At 40.2% G+C, this 19,511-nt stretch overlaps 1 protein-coding gene across 10 annotated transcripts in view; it reads left to right on the top strand.

Moving 5' to 3' along the window:
• Positions 1 to 19,511, top strand: part of Fhit (fragile histidine triad diadenosine triphosphatase) — a 1,472,699-nt gene that overhangs the window by 575,652 nt on the left and 877,536 nt on the right. The window contains exon 1 of one of the 10 annotated variants that reach the window (XM_040747570.1): positions 6,886 to 6,979. The exons of the other annotated variants lie outside the window; for them this stretch is intronic. The gene's annotated coding sequence lies outside the window, so the exon portion shown is untranslated. Of the gene's footprint in view, positions 1 to 6,885; positions 6,980 to 19,511 lie in introns of those variants that run through there. 10 annotated transcript variants of the gene reach the window in all.

Genomic DNA, 19,511 nt, shown 5'->3' with positions numbered 1-19,511 from the left:
TACAGGCTTCTTAATCCGTGGCCCCCATCCTGTTCTGTGTTCTCCTCACTGAGTAAGGCCTCCTCAATATTCTGAACCCTGGTGGACCTTGCCCATAGCCACAGACTTGATCCAACTCCTCCAGTAGAAAGTAAGTTTAATTGGCAGAAGGTGCCATCAGCTGGCATTTGCTGTGAACACCTACCTTGCAGTCTATAAAACTGAGGTAAAATACATTTGTTCCACAATGCTGTGAGATTAAGTTGAAAAAATTCCCTATCCCTAAATAAAACATTATATATATATATATATATATATATATATATATATATATATATATATATAACTATTGTGGTCACTTTTTCTGTGGCCTGTTTATATTACCCTTTGAGAAAAACATAATTATCTGTATTTAAAGTATTCCTTTTAAAGTTCTACTTATTATTAGCATTTATGTTGGTGTGTGTGTTAATGTATATATGTATGCGTGTCTGTATATAACAAATATGTGGGTATACATATGTCACAGAATTGATGGGGGGCCAGAAAATAATTTTGTGCAGTCAATTCTCTCCTACCTTTATCTTTACATGGGTTCCATGGACCAAACTCAAGTTACCAGGCTTCTCAGCAGGTTCATTACCCATTGAATCATCTTACCTGTCCATAAAAATATTGTTTAAAATCATCTGACTATTTGACTGAAAGATAACAGTCACACATCAGAATTTCCAGGAAATAAACCAGGAATAGTTGCTATACAATGGTAAGGCAAATGACAATGGACCAACACTAGCTTCAGTAGCAAGGAAAGGTAGGAAACTGGAAAGCAGAACAGAAGCTGTAAGAGAGTATCAAGTCCATTCCAGAGGGCCATCCATACTTGGGCAGTACTCCCAAAGTTGAGTGAGAGCAACTGTAGAATTAGAACCTGGGCTTAAACAAATGAGAGAGTCTTGACAATCTACATCCTACTCTCAATAACAGGAAATGTACAAAGAGCAGGAGGTAGAGGCAGACAGAGAAGAGAGGGAGAAATATACATACTCCAGAAGGAGGTAAAGAGACCAAAGGAAAAACAAGCAGGATCAAAAAGCACATCTTACATTGGACATATCAATGATTAGAATTCTGTCCACTCAGACATGAATTTGGGGCTTTGCATACCTCATAGATGCTGAGAAAAAGCTTTTCTTTTGCATTTCATGTATCCTATCTTCGTGAGTCTAAAGTCTTATATAACTTATCTTTTATCATAACTAAGAAAAATCATAACTATAGCTATCTGTCTCCAACTCCGTCAAAGATCACAGAAGGATAGTATTTAAACTCTAGAACTAACAGAGACATTCACTAACTGGACAGTCACCTGAAGTTCTTCTGTAAACTGGCGCATCCATCTTCAGCCCATAGGCCACAATGTGTCTGATGAATGAATTCTCAGTGAAGCAAGAAATTTTAAACTGTCCACCTGTATTGATAGTTTGTCAGTCATTTTTCTGTGTCCTGCAGAATATCCGGCAGGCTCTTCCATGAAGCAGGAACCCTTCAGGACTGTCTTGTTTTACAAATTCAGCAGTCACTTTCTTGTGGGTCCTGCATATTCAGTTTACACAGCATAAGTCAAACAGTCTAGACAAGAGCTGTTTCTTGCCCAAATGTCTAGTCTTGCCATGTCGAAAGCAAACTCCATAACAAGTTTCTTTGATGCCCAACTTCCTCTCTAGTGAGCTTGGTGTTGCCAGGAACATTTGTGTCATGAAAAAATCCTAAACCATATTAAATGCTATATTCTGTATGTCTTTGAAAGGTTTGAAGAGTATCTATCCATTTGAAATATCTCCCTATATCTACAAAGCCTAACTAACCTAACTATAAGTTTTGACTATTATAAGTAGCTATCTATAATCTGTACTTAATTATATGTTTTTAAATGAGCTATACAAACACAATACCTAAACAAGAGGAGAAATATGCATATAACAAAATTGACCTTAAGTTTGTATCAATAAACTAAAATCCATTATAATGCAAAGTATACATTTCTATATCCTACTCCCTTTTTTTCCTTTGGAAAGAGATTGGTTGTGATCATTAATCACTTATGACCAACACCATTTAAATGAAAGCAAATATTTATAAACAATATTTGGGAATGCAGTCGTCGTTCTCTCTAAACTGCTTCCTGCTGTTTGGGGCACTGAAATTCCGTGGGAATCCTTAGAAAACACAGAAACCTGGCCTAGTCCTGGCTGTTGTAGTCTGAGGCTTTATCGTCTCAGGTGTCTTGGATGTTGTATCATCTGGGCCACTACTTCAGGGTGTCTTGCTTCATCAGGCCGTATTAGTCTAGAAGGAATCCACAGCTTTTCACTTTCTGTGGAAACAAGAAAAAAATCTCTTTTCCAAAGTAACATGTTCTTAAGCTTAAAATTTGAAGTCAAAGCATTTTTAAAATATATAATGTGGATTAACCCAGCAACATTTATAATCAAATGTATTTTAGTAGCAGTAGCTCTGTCCTCACTCAGCAACAATAAAATTTAAAAACAACACTATAACATACATTATCCAGACTCTGTATATTTCCATCTTTATGTGCCTTTTTTATTAATCTATTTCCTTTTTTTTTTTTTTCATTTTCAGAGACAGGGTTTCTCTGTGTGCTTTCGCCTGTCCTGGAAGTCCCTCTGTATACCAGGCTGACCTTGAAATCACAGAGATTCACTTGCCTCTGCCTCCCTCAGCAAATCCTACCAGCATGTGCCACCACAACTGACTACTCTATTGCCTTTTAAATCACTTATCCCTTTTTCTTCCTGGCGCTTTCCCACCATTTTTGTTGAGTCAGAAAACCTCCCTTAAAGGAGTCGTGTGAGTCTCTGCTTGTCTCTAGCAAAACAGAGCCTACCCTAGAAAAATGCTACTATCAAGAAGCTGTGCTTGTCTCTGGTTTTTTGTTGTTGTTGTTGTTGTTGTTGTTGTTTCTAAAATCCCTTTTGAAGTTTTTGTCAAGTTTTAAGTAGAAGTTTGTTCAAACCACGTTGCCAGTACCATCTTGTTACAAGCATTCTTCCCGCCTTCCTGGGCCTACTGCCACATCAGCCCCAAAGATGCACATCGACGCTATATTAATTATAAATCTACTGGCCATTGGCCTAGACTTCTTATCGACTAGCTCTGTCTTAATTATTAATCCATCTCTATTAATCTAAGTATTTCCACGTGGTCTTACCTTACTGGAGAGACGCCTCACTCATGTCCTCTCTTCCCCGAGCTCACATGATGACGCCTCTCTGCCTACACCTCCCAGAATCCTCCTTGTCTCCTAGTCCCACCTATCATCCTGCCTCATTGGTCACAGTGATTTATTCATTAACCAATAAGAGAAACATATGTACAGAAAGCATCCCCATCAGCTAGGGGACTATTTTCCAGAGACCTCTTGAGCAGAATACCTTTAAGTAGGATGGAAACTGAGAGTCAGAGCCATGCAATGCTTCATGTAGGAGAGCCTAGTCTGAGCATAGACCGGAGTGAGATGAACTGCCCCATCAAAAGGAGGACAGATGCCTAAAGGTGCTAAGGTCTAACACATCCCAGTGGAAAGCTACCAAGAGCCCTTTCCTGTGCTTAAAGACTCAAAGATACTTCTTCTACAATACTCACTGGCCAGATGGACCATGAGCTACCCCTTTACTTACAGAGCAAACAACACAAAGATTAACACAGGAAATTTAATACCACAAAGATCCTGCTCTCATCTGATGTCAATCCAAAAACCAAAAAAGAAAAACAAGACTTACATGCAAGCATCTGAAGGTGTAGAAAGACTGCACCTGCATTCAGTGGCCTATGAATCAGATCTGACTGCTTTTGCAGTTAATATTCTATAAAGTGGTGCTAAGGAACATGTCTGGTGCCCTGAGCTTAAGGTTTAGTGTTTGCCTCTGACTAAATACTCCCACTCCAACAGAGATGAACAACACCTCAGCCCTACTACATTCCAGTTCAATTAAGTGTTACAGATAACTTAAAAATAAACCTAATCTCTAGTGTATAAGTCAATGCAGTAACACAAGAAACATAAAAATAAAGTCAGCATGAATTCTCAAATATGTCACAGTTCTATAGAATGGATCCCAGTGAGCAAACATTATATGTATCCTAAGACAAAGAATTCAAAAGAATTGTTCAACCAAGTCAAAGAGGATGCAAATAAACTCCTGAACAAAGTCAAAAAGGACATAAAGAAATCAATAAAGAGATACTCTGAAAAAATCAATCAAATGGAAATTGCAAAGATGAAAACCTCTACAGGTCAAATACAAATCTGAGTGGAAATCCTCACTAAAAGAGAGGATTACATGGAAGACAGAAAAGGCAGATGGATTGAATATTCAGATGGTATATAAAGTAATTAGAAAGTACAAACAGGGCATGCAATGTCTAAGGGACATGAATCTATGTTAATGTTACAGTTCTTCATACACACATAAAGCTGTGTGTGTGTGTGTGTGTACATATAGATATATGATAGGAAGCAGATGGGTGATGAGGAAGGAAGGGTATTAGCAGGGAGAGAAGGGAGGGGGAATAAAAATATGGGGTGGGGATACATGTGTTTAATGTATGTTGTCCTTGAAAGAATGTCTTCATGAAACTTCACACTATATGAGATAATGTGTGCTGCTGGCCTTAGAATTGCATGCGACTGTAGTTATCTCACAAAGCTAGAAATACTGCTCTTTTCCTCTTTAGCAAAGCTCTGCTAGCCCTGCTCCTAGATATTTTTGTTGAGGCTCCTTACCCACTGAAAGGTGGCTGTATGGGCCCCCTATTGGGTGGCCTGGGTTTCTAATCCCAGATCATCCATTTTCTCTTAGAGAAGTGGTTTTACTTTTCTGAATTTCTGTCTTATTATCTGCTCAAAGGCAATACTGAGTCAGGCAGCAACCAGCCTCATACGGTGCCTGAAGGCTTGTGGGGATGGGTCAGACAACAACAAACGTATTCAAAGAGTGAAAATGGCTCTACGTCTCTATAAAATCACCAGGAAGATGAATGGAGCCCTATAGTAGTCACAGGACATGGAAGTTAGTTTGAGCATGTTGTGTGAAGGAAGACAGCTTATGAAAGAACAGTCAGCGGTCAAGTGCTAAGTGGTGAAGTGAAGGGAGACACAAACTGTTCTGGGGCTTTCACAAGTTTACAGGTCAACTTTTATAGGGATTTGCTGTGAGTTATCCTTGGCCTTTATATGTTTCTAGTGAAGAGGGGAAAATGTGGTCCTTCCAAGCTTTAAAACCCTGGAGTGATCTTGTTTTAAAAAATGAATTCTGATTACTAGGCTGAATTAAAAAACAAAAACAACAACCTGTTCATAATTCTAAGTCTGACTCCAATAAGTAGTCCTGTTTACTGCCTGTGGATTTGTGTTTCTGAGCTTGACATAGTATCCCCACAGTATCCCACACCTGCTTTTGGGGGTGTTCCCTGGAAGCACTGTTCAGTTAAAACCATTTACACAGAAAAACCCATAAGTCACCATGTTAAAATGAGCCCCACTGACTCTAAATGTGTATGGAGCCAGTGCTTCTATATAAAATTTAGACTAATAAGAACATATACTTCTCAGGCTTTGCACACAGAAAAGTGTGCTGAATTCCCTGAGCTCCTTTTTCCATTTGTCACAGAGACCCTTCTTGGAACTGCTCATCTGCCAGTGACCACGGGGGGGGGGGGGGCAGGACAGAACCCTTACCCCAGGATTGAGGGGGGGCTATTGATTTCCCTCCTCAGACAGGGGAATGCGTTTACACTCTGTGTGATGGGGATAGCCAGCATCAGCTGTCACCACCCTTTGATGTGCCCCAGAAACAGAGCAGAAGTTATTAGAGAATAAATCACAGGAGGCTGATGGTGGTACCCCAGCAGCCTCCTGCTTTGCCACTGGCTTCTTTATCTAGGAGTGAGTTTTCTTCTTTTCCTGGTGAGTTGTGGTAGCTCTTTAAAAATATATATATTACTAATGTGGATGATGTGGGGACACATACGTAGGTAACAGCTTCAGTGAAGGAGAGCAAGTGAGTTGAGCCTTTAAAGAACCAAGTCATCTAGGCGGCCGGTGAGGCTGCCTTCTGTCCATTTTACAGATGAAGAAATTGAGGCTCACAGAGGTCAGGGTGGTCGAGATTAGATGCTAATTGAATGCTCAGGTGGGGACAGACAACTGGTTCCTAGTATTCAAAGCCCACTAGTTTCCACTGTGTGTAGTCACTCTGCATCCACAGAGAACGAAGGGCAAAATTGCTTAAAACCTGCAAACTGATGAAATATGAAGAAATCATATGCTGTGAGCCTGTGCACTCCCCAGCTCTCCACTGAACCAGAAATTGTCAGGGCACCCCTGTGGGTCCGAAACCTTGCCTGGCAGCTGGGCTTGGTGTCTGCAAAGGCTAGCTGCAAGGCCTGGTTAAATCACACAGATGGAAGGCAGGCACCGCCGGGCTACGGACTCATGCCTTCTCCTCACTCGCCCAAATTAAGCTGCCTAATGCTGTTCCTGGGGAGTATGGAGGTTTGTCCAGGGTCAGCAAGCATTTCCTAACAGCTCTCTCAAGCAAAGCAAGCGCACCTTCCCTTGTCTCCAGTGACATTGCCACGGCAGAATGGCCTAAACGAGGTTTCTAAATTTGGATTGCTTTGCTTGCTGCTTAAATTAATCCAAAGAACAGCAGACATACAATGCCATTGTTTGGACAAAATGATCATTGTTTGATCATTTATTTTATAGATGCTAAGGGAAGTACAATTCCAAGTGTGTGAAGATTGCATTTTATATTTAAATAAAATTATCCCCATTTGGTTTGTTGTTATTTTCTTTTCTTTTTTCTTTTTCTTAAGACAATGTTTCACTATGTATCCCTGGATGGTTTCCGAACTCACAAGAGAGTCACCTGCTTCTTCTGCCTTGCCCTTCTGGGATTAAAGGTTCCAAGTAAGTGATCTCGCCTGGCTGCCTTGTAGTCTTAGCATGACTGTTTTTGTGTGCTGGCTGAGGGTGATGGACGGCATTCATGCTAACAGGTGTACATGCCTCCGAATTAGCTGGCTATGATGCCCTTTTATTATGGTTCTCCAGGAGGAGGGAAAGTTGAATCTCAGAAAGCTAAAAGGATTTTCTGAAGGTCATGGTGCAAGATATGGAATGAGGTGGCCTGCTTCTGACCCAACCCTCCTCCCCAGCACACCCACTGCCTCCTGGTTCAGGCTTGTACGTTCCGAGGATAACATCATCCTTCTTCCTGTGAAGTCTGCATTAGGAGGCTTCCTTTCCTCTTAATTAGAGGCTGACGTCCTTCGGGCTTGTCTTAAAGGACACTTGCATTTGCCATGGCGGGAAACCAACATGGAAAGAAATACACTGTGGTGGCTACTTGTCTCCCTAGCCCTGACTCTCCCCTTTCCTTTCTCTCTTCTTTTCTGCTAAGGCCCACCCCTCAGAGGTGCATTGACAGCGTACAATACCCTACCTTGTGCCCAGGTGCTAAGGGTCCTGTGCTCCCATGCCATCTCCAGTTCGAGAAGGGCACACATGCAGTACACATATGTACACACGGGCAAACACTCATACGCATAAAAAAAATAAATCCTTGAAAGGACTAGAGATTGAAGAAATAACCAACTCTGAAGTTGTTTGTGGCTGTCTTCATGATTCTGCCCTATTATTGAAGTTAATAGCTCTCTGATGCTGGCAAGCGGCCCTGCTTTCTCAAACCCTCCCCAGACAAGAACAACACATTCCATTTGATATTAAAAACTGTCACCGAAATAATTTTTATTTTAAGATTTCAGTCCGTGGTGTCCCATTTATCCATCTCTAAGTCCCACTGGAAGATGCTGGTAACCTGCCCAGCTCTGGGTAGCTGTTTGGAACAAATGATTACAAGCAACAGCTAATTCGTCTCTCTGCTTTGTCTCGGGAGAAATTGTGTTTTTCAGAACCCAAAGTGATTTATTGTACGCTATGCACATGAGGAGAATCAAGCTTTAAAGCCGCTTAGGACTATTCCGGAAGAAATGCACGCTCATCTCTTAAGTCATTGTCTTCCATCCTTACCTGGGGTACATGTGGGACACATGCGTGTGGGAGCATACGGTAGAGATGGGTGAGTGAGGCCCTGTGAAACTGTAGGCAATTTGATGTATTTCCCCGAGACTCTGAATTCGACAGTTCCCCCAGGAGACAAAAGCAGAGTATTTTTCATGAACCAATCCACACCACCTCACACACTGAAGTCCCCACTTCTCTAAGGGTTAATTAATTTTTTTCTTTCTTCACCAAGGGAATGGGCTAGATCAGGTTGGTGACAGACTGATGGATGGACAGGTCCCACAAGCAGTGGCATTTTGTCTGCCTCCCTCTGTGTTTCTGCTTAGACCCCATAAGTGTAAGCCAGAATGACAGTCAGGGAAGCCGCAGACAAGCTGTGGGAAGCCAGGTCCCTATTTCTAGGTTCTCTGGGAAATGTTTTCTTTATTTGCTTCTAGTGGTTTCGGTTCTATCTTCTAATACGGTTTCATACAAATGTAATCTGGGTGCCCAGCCTAGTACAACCCAAATCAAAATGATATTACATCTTTTCACAGCTGTAAATCCCTCCTCAAATTAAAACCCAGAAACCTAATCTTCTGGAAAAGGAACTGCCTCCATCACCTCTCCAAGAACAGCAGTGAGCATCTAATGACACGACACAGCTCTTCATCTTTTGTCCCCTGAGAAGTAAAATCTTCCTAGTTATCTGCCTTTTCTTTGAAACCTAACACAGGCTATATATGATCATGTGTCTCAAAAGCTGATGCCAAAGGCCAAAACCAAACAAACAAAAAAGAAAATTACCCCCCTTACTTCTTTATTCTATTTTGAAAATGACTTAGGGAGGAAATAAAGGTAAATGTGACAGTCACAGACTCCCACAAAGACTCAGCAGGACACTCAGCACTAAGGTGGAGTGAAGTCATTCTGAGGAAGTGGTTCAGTCTTGCTGAGAGGGCAAGGAAAGTTATGAGGAGCTGGAACTTCCAGGCAAAGCTGGACAGCAAGTGTGGATGCAGGAAGGCTAGGGGCCTGACTTGCAGCTGCGTAAACTGACAGACATCTCTGCTGGGACCCAGGTAAGGGAGTTAGTTGCTAAGACAGATGTTTCTTATGTCCAGTCCCCAGTATCCAGAGATGCTTGCTGTGACTGTCTAGGACTATGTTTTTCTTATCCCGGGAATCTAGTCATGGATGAAATACAAATTTAAAACAACTTTGAGATTCTAGCTCACTCCAGTGTAGTCACCACCAACAAAACAATGACAGAAAATGCTAATAAGGAAAGAGGAAAACTTAACCACTGTTAAGTTGGTTGGAATATCGTTTAGTGCAACCACAATAAATATCAATGTATAGGCTTCTCAGAAAAATTGAAAGCAAAACTATTTTATGACCCACCTATACCATTCCTGGGCATATGCCCAAAGGCGGCTACATCCTACTACAGAGAAATGTGCATATTCATTGCTGCTCTCTTCACAATAGCCAGGAAATTTAATTAGCATAGCTCTCCATCAACAGGGGAATAGATGAGGGAAGTGTAGGACACGTATACAATGGGATTTTATTCAGTTGCAAAGAAAAATGGAATTGCAAAATTTGTAAAGCAATGGATGGCACTAGAATGCATTGTATTAAATAGATTCTAGCTCCCTTCCCGTGTGTATACATGAGTGTGGATTTGGTAACAGTCAGGAAACTAAAAGGGAGAGTGATAAGGAAGACAAGGTAACAAAATGGAAGGAGCCACACTAGGGGCAAAAGGGTACAACAGGAGTGGGGAGAGGGTAGGAAGGTAAGGGTGGCAGAGAATCAACCAAATGAAATATCTATGGAAACCCCCAAATGAAAATCTTTTACTTAATAAGCTAATTTAAAAGATAATATTTTTTACCAATTTGATCATAGATTATATTCAACCCAATCCTTCTTCCTAATCTCCCCATATGCACCCTGCATCCCTACCCCCCAAATCCATGTCCTCTTTATTCTTACATGGCTCATCCACTCCATATTTAAAGTCCTGCGCTACTTGGGTGTGGGCCATCCTTTGGATGATAGTCAGATACCAGGAGCCACACCCTCAGAGAAAACTGACTCTCAGTTCCCATAAGCCACCAACAGTCCATAGTGCCTCTGGTGGAAATAGGGGACTCATGACCCCTTTCCTAATCCATGCTAAAATGTTGACTGACTTGATTTTGTGGAGGCCTGGTACAGGAAACTATAGCCGCTGTGTGTTCACAAGTGTGTGATCCTGCCATGTCTAGAAGACATGGCTTCATTATGCTTCTCCCTATCTTCTAGCTCTTATAATCTTTCCTCTCCCTCTCCTAAATCATTCCTGAACCTCAGGGAAAGGTGGTGATACAGGGGCCCCGTTTGTGGCTGAGCATTCCACTGAGACTAAGAAGAAATATTTTAAAGTAATAATCTACTTTTCTCTGAATTTACTTCCGTTCTACTATACTACTACATATTGCTTTGGTGATGCTAAATTGGACTCCACTGCAATGATAATAAGCCGTGAGTAAGCCTCAGAGATTTAGAGTTTGTTGGGCTAGAGATGTTGAACATTTGAAAACCCTTGGTTATTTTTTTCTTTCTTTTGATATCTGTCTATTCAAATCTCAGGTACATTTATTGATGAAAAGTTTGGGGAAATTGTTGCATATGTTGAATATTTGCAGATCTTTATATGCTGTAGATATTAATCTTTCATCTACAATATAGCTGGCAATGATTTTTCTCTGATAGTGTAGGTTGACTGCCATTCTATTTACAGTTTCTATTGCCAGGAAGACAAAGCATAGTCAACATTATACTGACAAAGGAAATCTGACATTAGACAGGTTGCTCACTCCCTCTGTGATTGTTCTGTTCAGTGCTTGGAGTCTTTGCAAGAGCATCAAGACAAAAGAAAGATATAAAAGTGAAAAAATTAAAAGGAAGATATAAAACTATTCCTATTTGGATAAGACATTCTATACTTAATGGATTTCATGGACACCTACCACAAAGACTTCTGAATCTATCAACACCTTTGTTAAAGTAGCAGGATAAAAAATCAACATACACAAACCAGTAACTTTTATACATACCAACAACCAACCTGTGGGGTAAAAATATTGTGCTTTCTAGAAAAGCCTATACACAGATTTCTATAGGGGCTGCAGTATATTATATTCCTATCAACCAGGGACAAAAACATTCCTTGAAAAAAGTTGTAGCTTTAATGGCCATGTCATTAATCCCTAAAGACTACTGCATAATGTCTGAATGCACAGCACTTACAGTGTATTAGGTGTCAAAATTATTAGAATATCCTGTTAAGTGTATGGTAAGATATGTTTACGTCAATCCTACGTGATTTTATGTAAGGGGCTTGAGAATCTGCAGAATTTAGTGTCCAGATGAAATCCCGAGACCAATTCCCCATGGCTACTGAAGGACAAGGGTTTACTGTAAATAGTAATTATATGATCATTTTTTCAATAACCAGTGAATCAAAGGAAATAACAGTCAGGACAATGAAAGCCAATGATGAATTAAAATGAAACTAAGCCATAGAAAGCCCACGGAATGCGTAATAAATAGTACTGAGAAGAAAACTCCTTTACTTATATATAGGACATCTCAATTCAATCGATCCACTTACCTTAAGAAACTACAAGAATAAATAAGTAATTAAAAAATAAACAAATAAAGTAAGCCTAAGGGAAAAGAAGAAAATCACAAACATTAGTGGCAACCTTAATGAAGATATACTTTCAATAGCTAAGGAGAATGATCAATCAAGAGACTCAGTAGTTCTCTGAAAAGATCAACAACACTGATAGAACATTGCCAAGACCGACCAACCTGAAAACAGGAAGACTGAAATGAGTGAAGTCAGAGGTGAGAAAATGAGTATTAACTTAATGCTTCTATATGAAAGAAAGAAAAAGACCTATGGTAGTACAAGAAGAAATACAAACTGACAGACTAGATAACTGAAGAGAAGTAGACAAATTCCTGGAAAAACACGAAGTGCCAAGGCAAATGTGGATGTATACTTGAGAGACTGGGCAGAGAGGTTAACCGGACACACCTTATGTGACACACACCAGGTCCTGGTCTCCATACCAACAAGTGTGTGTGTGTGTGTGTGTGTGTGTGTGTATGTGTGTGTGTGTGTGTGTTAGAATGTTTATATGTCTAGTAGAATAGTTTCTTGAAAATAAGGAGAGTCAATATGCAATTTGTATAATAAAAAAACACATACAAATAAGAGTCTAGGATCAAATGGTTTTACTGGTTCTATGAAATTCTATGAAACACTGAAATTCTTTGGACACTCTTCCAAAAGTATCCAGTGCATTTTAAGAGATAAATAGTATTAGAAACTCAAACTTGACAGAAATCTCACAATAAACTGTGGACCAATGTTTACTATGGATATAGACATAAAAATCCTCACAAGATGACAATAAACCACTTTCCAGTAACCTATAAAATGAATCATGTAATGTTCAACTGGCATTTATTAGAAGGTAAGATTTGCTTAACCCCTGAGAGCCAGTAAGTATACTGCAACATCCAATAAGGTAAATGCTAAAAATGTGGTAATCTCAGTGAATGCCAGGGGAAATTTAAAAACAAAACAGCACCTCTTCATAAAAAAAATTCCTTATATCCCAAAGTGGTGTTTTGCACCTTTAATCCCAGCTCTTAGGAGGTAGAGGCAGGCAGATCTTTGGATCTCTGGATCTCTGTGGGTTTTGAGGCCAGTCAGGTCTACATGAGCGAGTTCCAGTACAGTCACGGTGGTTACATGTGAAACACTGCCTGGAGAAACTGAAAAAAAAATTCCTTTGAATATATTAGCACGATTCTTCTAAACAACAAAAGTATTTATTGTTAAAACTTCCTGGTTAACACTCTGCTTAATAGTTATAAACAAGCTCCCCCTAAGACAAGCAATAAAGCAAGGATAGATACTTATCCTAATTTCCTTTCCAGACTGTCCTAATAGTTGTAATCAGGGCAACTGAGCAAGAAAGATGAATTAAGGGTATCCATACAGTTAGTAAATACAGACATACAGTTAGATAATGTTGTGTAGCATATTGGGCTAGCTATGGTTGACAACTGTTCCAAAATATAGCAGGTAGAAAATATTTGAAATGTTCCTAACATGCACACTCACACACACACACACACACAGAGTCACTCACACACATATACTCACATGCATGCACACACATTTACATACATTTGTGCACACACACACACAAATAAAAATCTGAGGTGAATGATGTACCAATAATCAATCCTCATTTAATTACACATCATATACAAGTATTAATTAAAATGTATTACTTTACCCCATAAAATGTATAATTTTATAATATTTAAAATATACTATTAAATAGAACAATGTTTTCAAGAAAAAAGTATATTTATGTATAAATGGCATAATCATTCCTATGTGTGTGTGTCTGTGTGCATGCATATGTGTGCACATGCAGTTGGTTATACTTGCATTTAATAATCCAAAACTGAAATTAGCAAAAAGATTCCATTTAGGAGGACATCAAAGGGAATAACGAGCTTAGAAATAAATTTGATAAAAGAAATGAAAACGTTAAACTCTTTATTTCATGAAAGTTCTGAAACTAAATGCTAAATGACAAGATGGATTATGTCCATAGACTGTTAAATCTTAATATAGTTGTTGATGTTGTAAAGTGACATGCAGATATAATACAATGTCTGCCATGAACTTCTTGACATTAATCACAGGATAACTTTAAACTGTAAGACAATTCACATGACCCAGGAAATAGTCAAATCTATCTTGAAAATAGAACACCAAGTTGGAGGACTACCTGTTTTCAAAAGAAATAACATCTCCACAGTAATAGAGAGAATGGTACTTACATAAGATGAATGAAACACATAGATTTCTGGTATAAAATCAGAGCTTCTGGAATTAATTCTCACATTTACTGTCAACTAATTTCTTCAAGTGATGCCAAAGTAGACAATGGTAGAGAATAATTTTTTGAACAAATGATTGACCTAGATATCTACTTGGGAAAAAGATGGGCTGGGTCCCTATTTGACTCCTATAAACAGTATGTCCCAAAATGGATAAAGGACCTAATCCTAAACCATAAAATTTACATAACCATAATTAGGGACCTTAGATGATCTATTGGCATTTTAGACATAGTGCAAATATAAAATCAAGAGGTGGGAAAAGATGAAAATCTGACTATTCTTTACTGGGTATCACCCAGCTACTGAATGCAATATAAAGAATATAAGAGAATATATTTGCAAGTCATTTATCTGATAAGAAACCAGTATCTACAATGTACATGGAACTTTATAATTCAATAATAATTTTCAATTGACACAATTAAGATTGACAGAAGATCTTAATAGACATTTATATAGAGAAGTATAAACTGAGAAAAATGCCCATGAAAAGAGGCTGAGCATCAATCACCTTCAGAGAAATGCAAACCAAAATGACAATGACATAGTATATCACTAGGGCATTTGGAATGACAAGGAAGCCGTAGAGACATTTGGACACTCATATACTATTGCTTAGGACACAAAATGCTGCAGCCACTTTGCAAAAACAATCGTTGGTTTCCTCAAAGGAGAAAAATATATAGTTATCATATGGTTCAACTCATAGATACATCCTCAAGAGAAATGAAAACACATATTCAAACAAAAACATTTACTTGAGTATTCCCTATGAAATTATTCCTCCTTACTAAAGTAAAAACAACCCAAATGTCCATCAAGCAATGAGTGGGTAAATAAAATGTGTCCTTTTCTCATGACTATTATCTAGCAGTACCTGAAAACACAAGGGTAGTTGGAATAGCCCATTTCAGGAAGTCTTGGATGATGGAGAAGTGAGCTAGACGATGCTCTTAATGATCTGAACTTCGTGTTCTTACTGTTTCTTTTGCTCTTTTTCTCTCATCATCCCCAAATATCTCTACTTTGTGCATCATGGACCAATAATCCCCTTTCCCTCTTCCTGGCGTACCTGCTGTCATTAGGATTTCAGGGTAGCTCCAGAACCTGGAGAAGTACAATGTCAGTCAAATTCACACCAGCTGTGGAAATTTTACTGCACCTCATACCCACCCTGCCCATCTTCAGCCCAGTTCTCAGAATATATGTCCATCACTGTCTAGACCACTGCTTCTCAACCTTCCTAATGGTGTAACCCTTTAATAAAGTTCCTTGTGTTGTAGTAACCCTCAGCCAGAAAATTATTTTGTTACTTCTTCATAACTGTAATTTTGCTACTTTTATGAATTGTAATGTAATTTCCCATATGCAGGATATCTGATATTCAACCTCTATGAAAGGGTTGTTTTACTCTCATAGGGATAATAACCCATAAACTTTTGTTCCTCAAATGGGGTTAAACTCTGACAATCGGATTTTATGGGATTGTGTAACAAAATAAGAGGTATTTGTTGCTCATGTAATCAAGTTGTGAATGTTGTTATGTATCTACTATAGGTGCCCTGGGCTGTGTGCTAGTCCCTGGAGAGGAGAGCTTGGAGAACACAGGGTCTCATGGAACTCCAATAAATACAGGCTTTCTGGGAGAAAAGGTGTCTTTGTTCGCATCTGCTGTGGACTAAAGATACATGACTCTCCTCAGAGTCTCTGAACTATGAGAGGAGCCATTCAGAATCATCAGAATGGTGGGTCCTTGCCTGGTTGAGCAGAGGCATGGAGAGGGTGCTGGGGATGGAGGGCAGTATGCTTCTCTGGAAGCAAAGGCCACAACTGCCGCTACAGCCACCAGGTCTTGAACTAACATGATTTTCAGCTCTTGATTCATGCAGACTTCTTTCCCTAGTGAACAGTCTCCACAGACAGTACAGATGCCTCCCATAGGAAAAAGACAAACAACCAAACAACAGAAGTTAAGAGCTAGGGAGTCCCACATTCTTAGCAAGTGTGCTTATTGCTGGAAGTCGCCAAGCCAGCCTTATGCCAACCAAACTGATGTGCATTGATAACTTACTAACTTACTTTACAACACATCCAAAGATCTCCTTTTTTTCTTTGTTTTGTTATGGTTTTGTTGTATTCCATATACATGAAATTCACGAAGATACGGGGTATACTATATATTCTGCCCTTTTCTCTCATTTCGTTGTGTCTTTCTGCCAGGTCCTCCAGCAGGTAGGGCTGTGGGAGAGCTGGTTCAGCTGATCTCTTCCCTGGGCTGAGTGGAATGGTGAGTGCCAGCGACCCAGATCCCCCTCCTAGTTACCAGAGAGAACCACACTGAGTTGGGAGACTTGTGGAAGCAGGATCTCTTTAGTGCAGCAGGCAGGTACTTATATAGGGTTGAGGAAGTGGGTGGGGAGGTGTAAGGGCCAATAATATTTCACCACATAAGCAGTAGCTGGGCAGAGGCAGTTTTGCTGAGTCACTCCTATGCGGAAGTGTTAGGCCAAAGACAGGTTGCCAGACTCTAGCCAGGTTCAGAGGGTTCCACTAGGCATTGTGTCTGGGCCTTTTTAGGCCCAATGTCTGTCCTTCCTACCCAATGCTGATGTTTCTCAGGCAGTAAATGCCAGATTGAATTGAAACCTTCTTTACATTTCTTAACATAAAGAAATGTGATATGCTTGAAGGACAGGACATGATTAAGAGTATCACAGGTATAATTCTGTTCTTTTTGGTCAGCCAGTTTGGTACTATTAGGTGATTGTCAATAGCAGCAACATGGTGCTACACAGGATATTCCGTCTTGACTCCATTGCCCTCAGGCAACAGTGGTTTTGTTGTTGTTGTTGTCATTTGCTTTTAATGCAGGATCTCATGTAGCTAAGATGGACCTTGAACTCATCGCGCAATCAAAGATGAATTTAAACTGTGATCCTCTGCCTCTACCTCTGAAGTGTTAGGTGTTGTTAAATATGGAATGAGGACTGGCATGATGGACGGAGCATATTAACCATAGTTTATTATAGGGACACCAAAAAGGCGGGGAGGGGAGACAGACAAGACAGAGAGAGAAGATGAGAGAGGATTAGATAGAAAGATGAGATTAAGAGAGAGAGACGAGAGTAAAAGAGGAGTAAAAGAGCATAAGCAGACATGGGTCAGTCCATTAAAGGGGTCCTTTGCACCTGCGTGGTTCTCACAGAACTCTGGGCTGGCCAGAGTGTTGCCTGAGTGCATCTTGCCAGGTAACAGGGCAGGCCAGCGTAATGCCTGAATCTTTCATTAGGGTTACAGACATGTGCCACCACACATAGTTCTATCCAGGGCTCTGGACCCTAAACAAGCATTCTACCAGCTCTGCCTCACCACCATCTCATGTCCATATTTTGTCATCTTCCAGAGACTCGGTATTCTTGTTTCTAAAAGTAACAGTGCTTAAGTAGCTCATAGCCACAGAGCCAAAGCCCTTAGTAACAACTTGGAGGTCCTTCCCCACAAGTATAGGGCTACCACTAATCCAGCACTGTGGATGCATAGTCAAAGGGTTTACTTTGCCCAGAATCTGTATTAGACCAGGTTCAGCCGTGTTGTAATGCTGTCATGTCTTTTCATCTGGGCTTAATTGCCAGTCAGTTTGTAAACATTTCTGGAGGCCCTGCTTCATGCTTTTCACTGTATAATAAATACTCTTAAAAGATTAAGAGTTTTGAATTATGAAGTGCCCATGTGAAAATGTCTTGCCTGGATTTTTTCCCCCACACAATACTCAGTGTGGTCACCATCAGGTCCAAAGAGAATCCCAGTCGCCCAAAGGCAGTGAATAACCAACACACAAATGACAGTCTTGGCTCAGCTCAAGTTAGGCCACAGAAGGATTGTTGACCAACATGTGAAAGCTCACCAAATCTTTCCTCTGGAACCAATAAAAGGGTTTTCTGTCTACCACAAAGAGTGGGCCTCTTTATTCTTCATTGGCTACATGTTGTCTCTCTGTGGTGACTTCTACACTGACTCTTTGTAGGTTAGGGTCCACTATAAGAGGTACTGTCCCTTTAAAAGGACCAGTATCCCTACAAGACACCCAAGTTCAAGTTCCAGCACAAAGGAGATTTATTTGTCCCAGAGGGATGGAGGGTAGGTAATGAGATAAAGACAGCAAATGGAGGGAAAAGGAACAAGGGAGAGATGGGAGAGATATTTGTCTAGGGTACTGAGAATAGCAAAGGATTGCCTCTGGATAGAGAGGAGACAGATGTGGCACATAGAAAAATGGCAGTTTACAAAGGTAAAGGAGGAAACCCCGTGTTAGGATAATGTGTTAAATTTTAATTGGGCATGTTAATTAGGCAATCCAAAGGGGCTTTTGATTGCTGGACTTCAGTACTTTGATATCTGGACCTTTGTAGTCAGCCTCCAGGGAGGAAATAGACAAAAAGGAGAATAGACCTTGGTGACTAATTTTGGGGAGGTAATCTAGAGGTTTCTACAAGGCAGAGGGAATGAGGGAGAAGCATAAGTCCTGCAAAATCCATGTTTGCCATATTCAGGCCTCCTAGAGCCCTTCACCCTAGGCTCAGGGTTCTGTCATGAACAAGAAAGCTAGTTCAGTGGCTTTAATCCCAGCACTTGGGAGGCATAGGCAGGAGGATCTCTGTGAGTTCGAGGCCAGCCTCGTCTATAGAGTGAGTTCCAGGAAAGCCTCCAAAACAATACAGAGAAAGCCTGTCTCAGAAAAAAAGAAAGAAAGAAAGGAAGAAAGCTCAGCAGATGCTATGGAGCTAACCAGTGAGCAGTGCTCCTCCACCATCACCTAAGTGGCTGTCATTACAGTCCTCAATGATGCTTTGCTTGTTGGAATTATAAAATAAGTTTGTTTTCTTACCTAAGTTGCCTTTGAGGTTTGTCACAACAGAAAGCAAAACACATTGCCCATGTTCCAGATGGTCGTCCTCCATTCCCTGAGCTCTTGAGCAGCACTAATCTTTCTCTCTCTAGTATATGGTATGCTTGGAGTCAAGCACTACATAGCTTTGAAAGTTGGCTCCAGACACTTAGCAATATGCATGTGCAGTTCTTCCCTACTGTCTGGGATATCATAGCTCCTTTCTTGTTACCACCACACGTTTACTCTCTTATCTACTCAATGACTCCTGGGCACTTCCTGGTTCGTGCAGTTTGGAGAGAAATTCTCCTTTAAGCATCCTGTGCAGGTTTCTGTATAGACACGTTTTCAGCTCTTTAAGGTAGATGCTATGGGTCATCATTGCTAGATTGAGTGCATTTAGTTTGGTAAGAAGCCACTAGTACAGACTGATCCATGGATGGGGTTTGAAATTGTTCCATACCTGTGTCCATATTCAGCATTGCCATTGTTTTGAATTTGTGCTTTCTAATGGATACATAGCAGCATGTCACTGGTGTTTTAGCATGCAGTTCCCTGGTA

This window comes from Mesocricetus auratus, unplaced genomic scaffold (assembly GCF_017639785.1).
Source record: "Mesocricetus auratus isolate SY011 unplaced genomic scaffold, BCM_Maur_2.0 Super-Scaffold_100006, whole genome shotgun sequence".
NCBI classification, from domain to species: Eukaryota; Metazoa; Chordata; class Mammalia; order Rodentia; family Cricetidae; genus Mesocricetus; species Mesocricetus auratus.
Note: the sequence above shows the minus strand (reverse complement) of the source record. Positions and strands in the feature narration are given on the sequence as shown.